Below are 17,228 nucleotides of genomic sequence, written 5' to 3' on the forward strand. Positions count from 1 at the left end.
GGTCACGTGCGACTGGAATCATATCGTGTGTACCCTTTCGTCAAAGATACATCTAGGCCGTTGATCAGTTTGCGTGTGATCGAGATTGGGTTAGGGCATGGATATCTCTATGTCGTGGATCTTTTATCCAACGGTTGTGTCTTCGTACCGGTTCGGGTCAAGAGCAGATCTAATCTGAGCCCTCCATCTCAGATCGCACGGCCAGAACCAACCGACACCCCATTCGACTGTCCACTTTTGTAAAAGAGTCCCTACACTTTATATTTAACAACCCACCATCCCTTCCCTTGCAAAGACTATAACAAATAGGTCCAAAACTTTATAAAATTAACCCCAAAGATTTAAGAAATAGCACCCGCAGTTCATCCGGTTCAGAAATAGTAAAAGAAATATGGAAATGGATTTTCAAGTATAAAAGTAATTTTCGAATCTTAGAAAATTCATAACTTACACGTTTTAACTCCGTTGTAGTTGCGCTAGCTTCGTAACAAAATTGCCTACGAGATAACAACATTATTTATAACATATTACACACTTTATAATTAGACATTGTTTAATCTATGTTTTGTGGATTAAGCTTGCTAATCAAAGTTAACCTATCTATAATTATAATCTAACTAAAATATGATAACTAATCAAGTTATAACCTGTACTAAAGTTGAATTAATTATTTACTTCTCACTTGATTTATAACATAGAAGATATCTTTTGACCCATAACTCTGAGTTTAATGGTTCTCGAACCTATGTTCTCATAGCAGCACGTAGTATATTCCTACGCAGTTTGTTTTCCTGTTTGGTGTAATGTTATTTTTATATATTCCTTGCCTATCTATATGTATTGCTACGAGTAGCATCGAGGTCACGAGAAACCCTAGTTTGAGTTACTTTATACCTTGCTTGCCACTGAACTTTTGGGTAGCATCTGTTATTGCTCTATGTGGTTTTGGTTGTTAAGATATAAATGATTCATGATCATGCTTTACTATTGTTATTGGATTATTTAAATGTTCATGATAAGATTATGGTGTTAACTGGAACATGGATCTTTACTTGAGATAACAGTGCTATCACGAGGGTGGAATGGGACGCCCTTAGCTGATTAATTAGGAAAGCCAGTGTGAGTTAATCCTTCCCCGAAAGGGGCAAGCGGGGTGGAGGATGCGGGTGTAGGAAGGTACTCGAGTCGGGCTGCCTTTTTAGCTTTCCGGACAAGGGATTCCTACACAGCTTTCAGCCCGAAAACCGTAGTGGGTTCTCTCCTCTAGTGAAACTTTGTAAAGGCCACGCGGTGTACCCTCGACGAAAGTCGCCTAGAGGAGAGGGTGAATAGACGAAACCTGAAAATTATAAACTTTGAACACGAACTTCACCCGGGGTTAGGATTAGAAATAAGTAATAATGAATTCAGAGTGCGGAAGAGAATTCTTCTTGCTATGAGTTGCTCAATAATTGCGGATGACTTTGGAAGCTAACTCAAAAGATTGTGAGCAAGAGAACTTAGAGATAGGGGAGATGAAGAATCAAAGCGTAGGATAATGATCAACACAAATGAACACAACAATTTGTTTCTCAAGGTTCGGTTCCAAAGAACTTACTCCCCGTCGAGGAGGCCACGCGACCGGGTCTTTTTGAACCCTTTCCCTCTCTCAAACTATCACTTAAACCTGTTGAGTGCTTCTTCTTAATCTTAAGGATCACTAAGACCCCGCAAGGACCACCACACACATAGGTGTCTCTTGCTAGCTTTACAAGTCACTAGAGAGTTTAGAAGGAGATGAAGAAAGCATGATTAAAAGCAAAGCAACAAGAGAAACAAATGAAACATGAATCACACTCTCTCAAGTCACTAGTCATTAATGATCACTTTTCTCAATTGTGGCACTTGGATAGGTTTGGAAGCTTCGAATGTGTCTTTGAATGGATTTCTTGCTCTTGTATTGAATGTGTGTGAGTAGAATGCTTGAGTGTGTTGAATGGAGGTGGTATTTATAGCCACCAACCACTTCCTAGCTGATGCCCCCTTTCTGCCAACAACGGACGGTCCGCGCCCCTGGTCCGGACGGTCTGCCCCTACACATCAACGACTGAAATCCCAACGGCTAGTAGTAACGGCTATATAAACGACTATAGTGCATTAAATGCATTGTCAGATGTTAGACATAGCAGTCGCGGATGGTCCGGCCATGCACCACGGACGGTCCGCGAGGGCGCTAAAAATGCATTTTACCGAACCCGTCACCTTCGAGGTTTTCTGGTTTTTCAACGGGCGGATGGTCCGCGCCTGAGGCCGGACGGTCCGAGCTTGGTCTCGGACGGTGCCCTATTTTCCTTTGGACAGTCCGCAGTGTAAACACGTGATTTGCATAGTTCGTGTCTGAGGCTCACCCTGGTGTCGCAGACGGTCCACCGGAAGGGCCCGGACGGTCCGCGCATAGGGAATTTCCAAAACGCTTCTCCTATCCGAAATAATCTACGGTATTCTGGATAGTCAACTTAGAATTGATGTATATGAACTTATGTACCTGAGAAATAACCAACTATGAGACTAGTTAGTCCATAAGATTTGTGATGGTCGTCAAGCACCAAAATCGATTATGGAAAATGGTTACGACCATTTCCCTTTCAATCTCCCCATTTTTGGTGATTGATGCCAACACAAATCAAAGCAAATATAAAGTATAGAAATGTAGCTAGTTTGCATTTTGATAGATGTGCATAAGTTACTTTGAAATGAAAGCAGTTCTAAGTATATATGAATGTTTTGACATAGTTAAAATTTTGGACCACAGTTGCACCACTTAGCTTGTTTTTGCAAATTTTTTGGAGAAGTCTTTTCAAATTCTTTTGCAATTAGCCAATGGTATAAGAATATAGTTTCTAAAGGTATTTTTAAGTTTTGAAAGATTCTCCCCCTTTTTCAAATGCTTTTCCTTTGACTAAATAAAAGCTCCCCCTGAAAAAGTTCTCCTCTTAGCTATCAAGAGGACTTCCAATGTGGAAGATTTTTTTTTCAGAAAATAGGGTGGTGGTGCGGTCCTTTTGTTTTGGCCTATTAATTTCTCCCCCTTTGGCATTAAGCGCCAAAAACGAAGAAATCGAGAGGCCTTTAACAAGAAAGATATGAGTGGAAGCCTTGCCTTTGCCTACAACTCTATTTCCCTTTCAATCTAAGACTGAGTATAGAAATACACTTGGAAGTACATTAGTCTTAGCTTTGGAACAAGAATAATAAGAAATATGTATTTGTACCAAATGAAAGAGACATGTCATGATCAAAGGTATAAAAATGAGCAATGTGTGCAAGATTTCAATCGAAGTTCCGAGAATCTAAGACATTTAGTTCATTCCTAAGCTTGCTAAAAGTCTTTTCATCCAAAGGCTTGGTGAAGATATCAGCTAACTAGTTGTGGGTGCTAACATATTCAGTATCTCCCCGTTGTTGGTGATCTCTCAAGAAGTGATACCAGATGCCTATGTGCTTTATGCGGCTGTGTTCAACAGGATTGTCCGCCATGCGGATTGCACTCTCATTGTCGCATAAGAGAGGTATTTTGCTCAATTTGTAGCCATAGTCCCTAAGAGTTTGCCTCATCTAGAGTAATTGTTCACAACAGTGTCCCGCAACAACATACTCAGTTTCGGCGGTGGATATAGCTACTGAATTTTGTTTCTTTGAAGCCCAAGACATCAAGGATCTCCCCAGAAACTGACAAGTCCCTGATGTACTCTTTCTATCAATCTTACACCCGGCATAATCAGCATCAGAATACCAGATTAGATCAAAGGTAGATCCCTTGGGGTACCATAGACCCAAACTTAGGAGTGTAAACTAAATATCTCATGATTCTTTTCACGGCCCTTAGGTGGATTTCCTTAGGGTCGGCATGGAATCGTGCACACATGTATACTAAAAGCATAATATCTAGTCGTGAAGCACATAAGTAGAGTAAAGATCCTATCATCGACCGGTATACCTTTTGATCTATAGATTTACCTCCAGTGTCGAGGTTGAGATGCCCATTTGTTCCCATAGGAGTCTTGATGGGTTTGACATTCTTCATTCCAAACTTCTTGAGAATATCTTGAATGTACTTTGTTTGGCTAATGAAGGTGCCCTCTTGGAGTTGCTTTATTTGAAATCCAAGGAAATACTTCAACTCCCCCATCATGGACATCTTAAATTTATGTATCATAATTCTACTAAACTCTTCATAGGATGACTTGTTAGTAGACCCAAAGATAATATCATCAACATAAATTTGGCATATAAACAAGTCTTTGTCAATTGTTTTAGTGAAGAGAGTAGGGTCAACTTTTCCTACTTTAAAACCATTAGTGATAAGAAAGTCTCTCCGACATTCATACCATGCTCTTGGGGCTTGTTTGAGCCCATAAAGCGCCTTTGAGAGCTTATAAACATGTGAAGGATACTAACTATCTTTAAAGTCGGGAGGTTGCTCAACATACACATCTTCCTTGATAGGAGCATTGAGGAAGGCACTTTTCACATCCATTTGATACAACTTAAAGCCATGGTAAGTAGCATAGGCAAGTAATATTTGAATTGACTCAAGCCTAGCTACGGGTGCATAGGTTTCATCGAAATCTAAACCTTCAACTTGTGAATACCCTTTTGCAACAAGTCGGGCTTTGTTCCTAGTCACCACAACATGCTCATCTTGTTTGTTGCAGAATACCCACTTGGTACCTACAACATTTTGGTTAGGACGTGGAACTAAATGTCAGACCTCATTCCTTGTGAAGTTGTTGAGCTCCTCTTGCATTGCCACCACCCAGTCTGGATCTCTAAGTACATCCTCTATCCTGTATGGCTCAATAGAAGACACAAAAGACTAATGTTCACAAAAATGAGCAACTCGAGATTGAGTGGTTACCCCCTTTTGAATTTCACCAAGTATGGAGTTGACAGGGTGATCTCGTTGAATTGCTTGGTGGACTCTTGGGTGAGGTGGTCTTTGATCTTGAATCTCTTGTTCATCCTCATTTTCTTGATCAACTTCATCTCCCCCTTTATCAATGCCTTCTTCTTGAGGTGGCTCATTGTCTTGAACTTGATCTTCTTCTTGAGCTAGTTCCTCATCTTGAGTTGGTGGAGATGCTTGTATGGAAGATGATGGTTGATCTTGTGCTTGAGAAGGCTCTTCGGGTTCTTGTGGACACACATCTCCAATGGACATGTTCCTTAGCGTGATGCATGGAGCCTCTTCATCATCTAACTCATCAAGATCAACTTGCTCTACTTGAGAGCCATTAGTCTAATCAAACACAATGTCACAAGAAACTTGAACTAATCCAATGGACTTGTTATATGCCCTTGTGTTTGAGCCATAACCAAGTAAAAAACCTTCTACTGCTTTAGGAGCAGTTTTTGAATTTCTACCTCTTTTAACAAGAATAAAGCACTTGCTCCCAAAAACTCTAAATAAGAAACATTGGGCTTTTACCGGTGAGGAGTTCATATGATGTTTTCTTGAGGATTTGGTGAAGGTAGAGCCAGTTGATGGAGTAGCAAGCGGTGTTAATTGCCTCCGCCCAAAACCGATCCGATTTCTTGTATTCTTCAAGCATGGTACTTGCCATATCCATAAGAGTTCTATTCTTTCTCTCTATAGCACCATTTTGTTGAGGTGTGTAGGGAGAAGAGAACTCATGCTTGATGCCCTCCTCCTCAAGAAATCCTTCAATTAGAGAGTTCTTGAACTCCGTTCCATTGTCGCTTCTAATCTTTTTGATTCCCAATCCGAACTCATTTTGAGCTCGTCTTAAGAATTTCTTTATGGTTTCTTGGGTTTGTGATTTTCCTGCAAAAAGAACACCCAAGTGAAGCGAGAATAGTCATCCACAATTACAAGACAATACTTACTCCTACCGATGCTTATGTAAGCAATCGGGCCGAATAGATCCATGTGGAGTAGCTCTAGCGGCCTCTCGGTCGTCATGATGTTCTTGTGTGGATGATGAACTCCAACTTGCTTCCCTGCTTGACATGCACTACAAATGTTGTCTTTCTTAAAATGAACATTGGTTAGTCCTAAAATGTTGTTGGTCACTTGTTCTCAAATGTTGTAAGTCAAGAACAAGGCAACACAATTGTTAAGCATTAAGGACCTTCGTCCTTCAAAGCATTATCTCCTCTCAGAGATAATGATCTTCGGTCGAAGGTCATGAAGAACATGCCTTCATAATTTCATAGATAAATAGGAATACACAAAGATGACAAATATCATTCAATGATTCATTCATATTTGTATTCCATAAAACACACATGAATATTAACAGAATTAATATTACATTGATACCTTCGGCTTGCTTGAGGGTATGGATGCGAGAGAGTGATTACAATCCAGCGTGAACAGTACGTCGTTACTATTCATCTATTTATAAGCATGGGACGCAACCCCGGGTAAAATTACATCCATGTCCCTTACATTCATCTATTATCATAACACAGAATTTTAAGGATTGAATAGTCTTTGTCCCTTTTCAGTCATCATTATACTTTGATCTTCGTCATCACATCAAAACCGACGCTCTTCGGCTACAGCTTCGTCGTCCATTCTTATCACCTTCGGGCTAAATCTTTACCCTGTTATAAGAGAAACCCTTCATCCCGAAGCCGAAGCCCCCCTGTAATAATCCATATCATACTGAAAACATATGGTCAGTCACATTTTTGAGGACCTTCGGAGGAAGAAGGCCCCCAACAAATTTGTTCCCCCTTTAGAAGCTTGTGAAGATTCTTCATCCCAACATGAGCAAGTCGGCGATGCCAGAGCCATCCTATATTAGTCTTAGCTATTAGGCAAGTGTCTAGTTCAGCATTATTGTCAATGAAATCAACTAAATATAGCTGACCATCTAACACTCCCTTAAAAGCTAGTGAATCATCATTTCTTCTAAAGACGGTAACATCAACATTAGTGAATAAACAGTTGTAGCCCATTTTGCATAATTGAGATACAAAGAGTAAATTGTAACCTAGAGATTCTAAAAGAAATACGTTAGAAATAGAATGGTCAGGTGATGTAGCAATTTTACCCAATCCTTTCACCAAACCTTGATTCCCATCCCTGAATGTGATTCCTCTTTGGGGAACATCATTTTTCTCATATGAGGAGAACATTCTTTTCTCTTGTGTCATGTGGTTTGTACACCCGCTGTCGATAATCCAACTTGTTCCACTGGATGCATAAACCTACAACACCGATTTAGGCCTTGTCCTTAGGTACCCAAACGGTCTTGGGTCCTTTTACATTAGAAACAAGCACCTTGGGTACCCAAACAAAAGTCTTTGGACTCTTATGCTTGCCCCAACATATTTGACAACTACTTTGCCGAATTTGTTAGTAAGAACAAAGGATGCATCAAAGGTTCAAATCTTTTTCTTAGGCATCTTAACATGAGTGGTGTGCCTAGAACTAGAAGCCTCATTTCTGTAAATATAAGCATGATGAGCAACAGAATGAGATTTCTTAGCATGAATTTTGCTAATCTTATGCTTAGGATAGTTCTCAGGATATAAAATGTAGCCTTTTCTACCTTGTATCATGGGAGCCTTGCCCTTAACAAAGATGGAAATCTTGTTTCTATGGGCATTAAGTTTGATGTTATTTGGTTCCTAGGTTGGAAGCCAATCCCATCCTTAATGTCAGGGCATCTCCCATTGTAAAGCATACTACGAGCAAATTTAAAATTTTCATTTTCAAGCTCATGCTCAGCAAATTTGGCATTCAACTTAGCTATGTGATCATTTTGTTCTTTAATCATAGCAAGGTGATCATTCACAGGATTAATATCAACATCTCTACATCTAGTGCAAATAGTAACATGGTCAACGGTAGATGTAGGGACATGGCAAACATTCAATTCCTCAATCTTGGCAACTAAACTAGCATTTTCAGTTTTGAGACGAGAAATTGAATCATTGCCCGTTTTTAGCTCTTTAGTCAAGTTTTTGTATTTTTTTAACTTCAAGAGCAAAAACATCTTTTAGCTTAACAATTTTTTTGTTCTCCTTAACGAGTAGATCTTCTTGGCATTCTAAGATTTCATCTTTCTCGTTAATGGATTTTATCAATTCATTGATTTTCTCCTTTTGTTCTATGGTAAGGTTCGCGAAAAGAGAAGACAAATCATCATTCTTTTCACTAGAGCTACCCTCATCATCGGAAGTAGTATATTTGGGGGTGCCTCTAGAGTATACTGCCCTCCTTGGCCATAAGACACTTGTGGTCGACATTGGGGAAGAGAAGACCCTTGTTGATGGCGAAGTTGGCATCGTCCTTGTCGGAGGAGGAGTCTCAGTCCCTTCCTATGTGCGCCTCTCCACCCTTCTTGTTGTAGTACTTATTCTCCATCTTCTTCCCTTTCTTGTCATTGTCACTGTCACTATCACTTGCATATGGACATTTAGCAATGTAGTGACCGGACTAACCACACCGGTAGAAAACCATCTTGGAGCGGGGTTTGTATTCCTTCCCCTTCCTTTGCCTAAAGATTTACCAGAAGCTCTTAATGATAAGAGCCATTTCCTCGTTGTCAAGCTTGGAGGCATTAATTGGGAGCCTATTGGTTGGTGTAGGCTCTTCCTTCTTTTCTTCCGTTGCCTTGAATGCAACGGGTTGCACCTCGGGTGTGGAGGTGGCACCTTGCTCCAAGTTGACAATGTGTGTAGAGTCTTTGACCATAATGTCACACCCGGTTTTAGAAGGCAAACCGAATGCGAACCATGTACGTGCCAGGATCAGAATACATAAATGACTCATCATAGCACAATGCTTCGAATAACAATAAAGAATAAGTAATAATATTATAGACTAGAGCCATTTACATAATATAAATCAAAGTACACAGAATCGAAACATAGCCAACGTAAATTAACCCACCACAGGCAGCTGACTGGGGGAGGTCGCTAGCCTAATACTCGAACTCGTCGAAGTCCTGGAACTCCTGGAGATCCACCTCGACGCCTTCTTCTTCTTTACCTAAACATAGGTTGCACCAAAGGCAACCTAGTGTTTTGTGAAAGCAAGGGTGAGTACACATCAACGTACTCAGCAAATGTCCCATTTGGCTGTAGTGGACTAGCTTTATGTGGGGTTAAGGTCAAGAAGTTGCTTTTAGTTGATCAGGTAATTATTACTAGTAGAGAGCCAGGTTTTAACATTAACCCAAGTCATTAACCCAAAAGTACCCTTTCCAAACGGAAAGAATACCAGAAACCATTACCATAATCATAATCATAAAAGCCATCATTATCCTCATCATCATCTGTAAACAAAGTAGCCATGATTCAATGTGTCTCTAATCAATGGAGCTCCCTTGGCCGCTCATAACCACGAGCACGGTTGATACATCAGTTTCATAACACTCTGCAGAAGTTGCACACTTTACCCACAAGCCGTGATTCCCTCTCTAGCCCGGGCTTGCAAGACCCTTGTTCACTCTCGAGGTGAATGGCCAGGGATTCACTACGAAGCCTTTACAAAGATTCCCTGAGGTTGTAGCCACCCGTTAGGTTTCCTAAATGCACCGCACTCCTCTCCAAGGGGCAATTAACCCTCGGCAGAGCGAGCCGCATACACCGAGCCCCATTGACGGCACGACGACAAAGCGAACTACACCCCAGTTCCTCTAATTATTCAGCTAAGGGCGTCCCATACCACCCTCATGGTTGCACTGTTTTCCCGGGCGGTCATCCAACGAACAGGTCCTTACGGAGAGGCACTCGAGAAACCGCTCGAGCCCCCTAAAGTATCACCAGTCCAACATCATAATCATAATGACAACATCGTATCATAAGTGTTCACATCATGTTCATTGATTAAAGTAAAGCAATAGCATGAAGCTAACCATAATAACCCAAAAGGTAATCAAGGACAAGGTAAATACAAAGCTAGTCAATCCTTAGGTTGATCATGGTATGCGGGTTGATGAATTATAAAGTAAATGGTACATAATAGGCCAGAGGACACTTGCCTTCACCAAACAGATGCTTAGGATCTTCAACCTCGTAGAACTCGAAGAGTTTGATCTCTTAGTCGTCGAAGCTTGACCGTCGATTCCTCGGAGTTCGGAAACGAAAAGCGATCTGATCGCAACGCGAAGTGATGACGAACAGGCACAAGCAAATAAACATATATATATATATATATATATATGTGCATAAGAACATTACACCATTCAAGGAAAAACATAATGAAGCATGTAAAATGAAATAGAGCGCGCTACTATGGTCATGCGAGGAAAAAGAAACGCGACAGGCGGAGCTACAATCGAGAAGCTATCGCGTCTACACTAAACGAGTATTAATCATAAAATTTAGTTTGATCTGACTGTTGGGGACTTGTTCTCAAATGCTATGAATTAAGAACAATGCAACATAGAATGTTAAATGTTATTGCCCTTCGTCCTTCGAAGCATTATTTCCCTTAAGATATAATGATCTTCAGACGAAGGTTAAGAACGACATACCTTCATCAATGCTATGTATGTTAATATAAGTAGAAGTATATGAACATAAGAAACAACATAAACAATCATAGGACATCATTAATTCATTCTCATTATATTATTTTGGAGAGACAGAAATAATATTGAATTACAAAGGTTACCTTCGGCTTGATAGAAGGTAAAAGTACAAGCGTGACGCAAAAGCAAATATCAGCCAGCGTGAACAGTATAGGGGTACTGTTCATCTATTTATAGGCATAGGATGCAGCCTGTGAGAAATTACATTCATGCCCTTTACATTTATTATTGACTTATATACAATTCTATGAGGACTAGATAGCCTTTTCCCCTTTAAGTCGGTTTCTTTTTCCGCCATTTAGCCGAAACTCCCCTGCGCGTAGCTTCGGAGCAACTCCAACCTTCATCACGATCATGCTTTTTACATCGTACATACTTTTAGCCCAAGTCCGAAGGTACCTGTTCATATGTCACACTTGGAAGATATTGTTAAATCACGTTTTTGAGGACCTTCGGAGGACGAAGGCCCCCAACAGTAGCCCCTCGTAGTATTAATTTGTTTAAGATAACGAATTCAGGCTGCGACATGGACGGAGGCCTTAAGCCGAAGGTCCGAAAAAACACCTTCCCTTTGCTAGAATAGCAACAGTCAATGATGGACTGGGCCCCCCGATTTGGAGCGTGCCGAGCGTATAAATAAGAACTTGCACCAACCACATTTGGTACACTGCTTGTGCCATTTGCTTTATTTTCTCAATTTTATAGCTCTTGCTCACTAACACTTGCTAGTTGCTCAAGCTTCCTGAGCTTCGGTTAGAAAGACACATTTTCGCCATCTCTGAAGGAAAAAATGTCTCAAGACAAGAAGGTTGCTGCTGAGACGAAGCTAACTAAAGAGGAGAAGCTTTTTGAGGAGAAGAAGGCTGTGAATCCTTACATAGCTGGGTTTATCGAGTCAATGGCAAAATCAAATACAGAGAAGATTACTAAGGAGATACTAGAGGGCCTGTCTGAAGATACTGGTGACAGTGACAGTTATGATGCAGAAAGTGGAGGCGAAGATTCCGAGGATCGACCCTGGAGACCAAGTCATGCAATTTTCGAAAAATCGACCATCAAGCAAAGTCACCTCGAAAACATGAGGGGAAGGTACTTTCAGGATATGTCTATTGTGAGGGTTGGCGAAGACAACAGCGTTCCTGCGCCTGAGGAGAACGAAGTTGTGATTTTCCGAAGCTTCTTCAAAGCTGGGCTTCGGTTCCCACTGAGCAGGTTTGTGGTTGAAGTGTTGAAAACCTTCCAAATTTTCCTTCATCAATTGACCCCCGAAGCCATATTGAGGATGGGAGTCATCGTCTGGGCAGTAAGAAGCCAAGGGATAGAGCCAAGCGCAAAATGCTTCTGCTGCATGCACGAACTTTTGTATGAGCCGAAGGCCACGAGGAAAGAACAATATCACAACAACTTCGGTTGTTATGGATTTATCGCCCGTCCGAACGCAAGCCACCCAGTGCCAACATTTTAGAAGAGATGACCAGGAAATTGGATGGAAAAATGGTTTTATGTGAAGAATGACTTGATAGCGAGGGAGGACATCAAGGAGGTTATTATGCGCCCCATATGGTCCCGCTTCGGCCTCCGAAAGCCGAAGGTTGAAATTGATGAAGCCGCCGAAGCATGCTAGAAGGCATTTGGTACTGTCTGCTTCTTTATTGGTACGAGAGATTTAATTCAAGAGCACATAGCATTCAGAGTATGGCCGCTTGTAGAGAGCTGGGAAATGCCGAAGGAGACCATCACCAAGTCTAGCGAAGGTGAACTGGTCCGACTGAAGTATACATTTAGATATGGGGATAAATTCGATGAACCAAACGATGACTGGCTAAAATGCATCGAAGTTACAAGTGATGAACTGCTTGGATCATATTCCAAGGTAGAAGATAATGCATTATCCACAACCTTCGGAAGTCGAGGAAAGAAGAGATTGAACAGAGTTTTTGACGCTATTGGCTTCGTCTACCCCGACTACCGCTACCCGCTGCGGGGGCAAGGGAAGAAGAGGAAAGCTGCTGCTCTGGCCGCCTCGGCTGAACCTGTGCCGAAGGCTGTGGGCAAAAAGATGAAGGTACTTACCCACCGACCACGTTATATTGAACCGGCCGTGGTGCCTGAGTTTGGCGGGGAGGCCTCTTCAGCTACTGAATCAAGAGAAACTGCCCTCTGATGCAGAGGGCTTAAGAACCGGCTATAATGCTGAAGGCACCTTCGGTTGAGCTAGTTGAAACGAAGGTTGACAAAGATAAGGCTGAAAGGTCAACAACTGAAGAGGTAACAAAGATGCTAGGGACCTTAAGTCCTTCAACAGAAGCAATAGCGCTGAGGGCACAAAAGAGTTCTGCCATAACTCCTAGGAGAAGGAGGATGGTAAATGTATTAGATGTACTGGAAACAACCGACTCCATAAGTCTCGCTCCCAAAGGGAAAGTTGCCGAAGCTGACAAAACGCAACCCAGAGCTGATACTAAGCAAGTTGAAGCGACAACAACCCAGGCTGAAACCGAGGCGGGGCCCTCAGTGCCTGCTGAGACGAAGCCTGCAGAATTTGAAGAAAAGGCAACAGAAGAAAAGGCCACAGAGCAAATTTCGTTTGAAAAGGTTGCCACTCCTGCTCCCGAAGCTTTAAAAGAGAGCATTGATTACATCATCCGCCATGCTTCGGGAAAGGGACTTTCTCAGGAAGAAGAATGAGAAACTCAACATTACTCCCAAAAATTGAAATACCCGAAGGGGCATTAGTGTTTAAAGGCAGTGGGGAAGAAGATTTTTTGTACTGTCTCCCGGATAATAAAGAGATATCCGTCTGCCGGGAGATAGGTAGAAGCTTCGGATTTCCGAAGCTAGAAGATGGCCTTTCAATATTATCAAAGGATGAACTGGCTGACAGTTTAGCATATAATAGCATAAAGGTATAAAAGTTAATTTTTTATTTGAAAACGAAATATTTCATTTGTCTATACTTAATCTTGTCTTCCTCTTGCAGGGCTTGATCCTTAGCAATGCCTTTAGAGCACAGAAAAACATTGAAGATGAAGGGTATACAATGGCTCTGAACAACCTTCGTTCAGAGGTGATCGAATTAAGGAATGAAGGTCTCGAAAAAGACAAAATATTAATTTCATTGGTAAATAAAGTAAAAGAAGATGAAGCTAGTTCCAAAGTTCAAGCTGAGATTCAAAAGAATGAGATTGAAGAGCTTCAGAAACAATTGGCAGAGGCCAAAGAAAAATGCGCTCTCGCAGAAGCTAACCGAGAGGCCAGCGAATATTGGAAAAACTATTTAGAAAAAACACTTGAAGAACTTCGTGCATTGTCACACCCGGATTTTAGGGATCAAAACCCGGGCGCGAACATAATCACCAGGTGTGCTGGGACCAAGTCTCACACATATGATGATTCATGGCACAGGATCGAATGTCACATCTTTACTACATAACAGGAGTTCTGTACAAAATAAATAATTACATTATAAGGAGACAACGGTCCAGCAACCCAAAGTTGACTGGGAGACGACGACCTAGACCTCTCACGAACACATCACAGCATCCTCCATGCGCCTCATCCTGCGGTACCTGCTCTTGACCTGTGGGGGGGTGTGAGACAGCAAGAGTGAGCTCACATACGTTCATCGCTCAACAAGTTGTGGGGAATAATGTGAATGAACTCGCCAAAGGTGGGAGTTCATGTGAAGTGTAAGGCTTACCAAAGAGGATGGTTAGAGCTGAGCATTGCTTTTAAAGTTGGTCAAAATTTTATTAGCAATTACTAAGTATAAGTAAATACCAACCCAATTAAATAGTAGAACAGAAGTAACAACATCACCTGCGATGCAATGCATATGACAAATTGAATTTAAGTTCCATAAATTAATCATGTGAGGGTCCGAGCCGCTCATGACCGTGAGCACGGCTAGTATACCAGTTTTACACTCTGCAGAGGTTGCACATCTTTACCCACAAGTCATGTTACCCATCTGCCAAGGGATCGCGACTTCCCATACACCTCTACCGAGGAGGCGAGGCAGGGTAACACTACGAGGCCTTTACAAAGTTCCACTAGCTTCAGAAAACCCGCTACAGTTTATAGGAAGCTCCAATGCAGGAATCCCTTGCAGGACCGCCATCGCAGCAAAATCCTCCCGAGGGCCTCCCTACACTGACCACTCCCCTACTGCCCTTGCCCCTTTCGGGTAAGGTAGTCCTCCACTAGCTTTCCTAATTAATCAGCCAAGGGCGTCCCATTATACCCTTGTGGTAGCACTGTTTTCCCGGGTGGTCGCTCCATGTTCCAATTAACATAATGATCTTATCATGAACGATAAATAACAACGGATAACAAAAGTATAATCATGAGTAATGTATCTTCATACCCAAAACCACATAAAGCACTAGCAAGTACTACCCAAAAAGTTCAGTGGTAACAAGGTATAAAGATAATCAAACTAGGGTAACCTATTGGGTTCCATCAAAATTAACCTATGCAGATCATTATGATTAATTAGAACATGAGTGGGTAAAAAGAAGTGATCAAGGGCACAACTTGCCTTCAATGAGCTCCTGCTCAGCTATCTCTACTTGTTGAACTTCAGAATCCACAGTGGCTTGCTCGTCTACTCGCATCAACACAATACATACATAGTATAGCATAAATTAACATCACATCAAACATGCAAATAAAATATACAGTAAAAATCTACGCATTAAAATGAGATCATAGGAACTGGAATCACTAGATTTGGAGTTATAGATTTCAAGTTATGAATTTCCTAAGGTTTAATGTGTTAGAAATAGGGCTAAATGATAAATAAATTTTCTAACAGAGTTCATGTCAAAACAGAGACATTAAATGATAGAGAATATTATTACAAAATTTTAGAAATTGGAATAGTTCAATTTGGAGCTAAAATGAATTTTCTATGCATTTTACAAGTTTCTAGAATTGTTTTTTTGTATTAAAAACGAATTTCTAATATCATTTCTCTATTTTTAATCTACTCTGGACTGGGCGCTAAAATATGAAAAGTGCAGGGGTCTCAGGCGTAAGAACTCCAAGACACAGAGCACAGTCGCTAGGCACGGCGGGTTTGTTTTCCCTAAAACAGAGGGTTCTATTTGCAAAGTCGGCGATCCGAAGGGGTATCAGTGGTTTTCGGCCGTTGGATCTCCGCGCGACGGCTAAGATTAGAAGGCCGTTTTAAACGAACCGGTATCCATTCCACGCCATCGGATTCGAATCTGACGGTGGTTATTTTATGAAAGCGAGATCGGATCGGGTCCGTCAGATCACATCCAACGGTCCACGTTCAAAGTCCGAAAGGGTATCCCTGCGATCAATCTCGACCATACGATCGTTATCGGACGGCGCTCCTACGTCCTTCCTTCTTACGGTCTCGGCGACGACGAAAACAGTGACCGCGGCGGCGGTCTCGCCGGCGTTCGCCCGATTCTAGTGCTAGGGCCACTAATTCTCCAATTAGGTCGACCTACGCAATGCCACAAGTGCGACAAAGGGGGTGAACGACATACCAGCGCAGGAGACGGTCCGAGGGAGACTATCCATGGCGAGAGGCGGATTCACGGCGGAGCTCTCACCACGGCGAGCAATTGCCCGCACCCGGCTTCAACAGTGGTATGCACGCTACGCTAATGATAGATACGCCGAGCAGGTGCGAGCGAGGGGAAACGCTTACCGATGACCACTCGAACAACGCCATCGCGATTTCACCCACCGCCGAGCGCAGTCGCAGAAGAATCCCGACGGCAGCGGTGACCGGTCCGAGCTCCACTCTGGGTACCTGGCTCCTGCGGCGACCACCCGACCGCCCAGAGCAACGAACGGAGGTGAGGCGACGGCGGCGACCCCAACTCCCACGGTGAATCCCGAGCTCCCCTCCCTCCTGGCCGGTAAGTTTGGCGCGGCGGCGGCGCTGAAACAGGGGAGACGGAGCCAGCACAGCGACTCTTTATAGGCGTGGCCAGGTCGGGATGAGGGTGGGCGCAACGGACCCAGCAAAACCGGCCGACGGGCGCGGAGGTGGTTGAGGTGTGCTGTTAGCGCGCGGCGGGATCTACGACAAGAGCATGAATAGGCTGTGAGGCTGACGGTATGGGTCCAGCCGCTGGCCACGAAACGAGTAAAATATGCGCTGGCGTCACCCTAGCGTCATGATGATGCGAGCGCGCGGCTGAACTAATAAAGAAATGGAAAACGGGAACGTGGACTGGTTTCGGAAACAACTAGCACCGGCTAATCAACGCTTACCCATGGGCTGAGTCTAACCGGAATTAGGTAAGGCATGCAGCTTTGGTTTTTTTTTCATCTATTTTTCTTTTCTAAGTTCTTTTTATATTATATTTTCTATTTTTTTATTCAAATCCGAGTTTATATTTAAAACATCAGATTGAGTGCACAAACACAACTCGACATGCACAATATATTATTATTATTCATTTCATTTGAACAAATGCTCCTAAATTTAATATGAATAATTCACGTAAAATATTTTACCATATATTTATTTAAGACAACAATTTAAATACATAGCCAAATTTTAATATTACCGTTTATCTATTTTAGGAAAACAGATTCAAAAGTAAGGAAATCTTTATTAAGAGTACATTTTTTTAATTCAAATCGTTTGAAGAATTTTACTAGACCCAAAATTAGAATTTTGAGTGT

Source organism: Zea mays, chromosome 1, assembly GCF_902167145.1.
Source record: "Zea mays cultivar B73 chromosome 1, Zm-B73-REFERENCE-NAM-5.0, whole genome shotgun sequence".
Lineage (NCBI taxonomy): Eukaryota > Viridiplantae > Streptophyta > Magnoliopsida > Poales > Poaceae > Zea > Zea mays.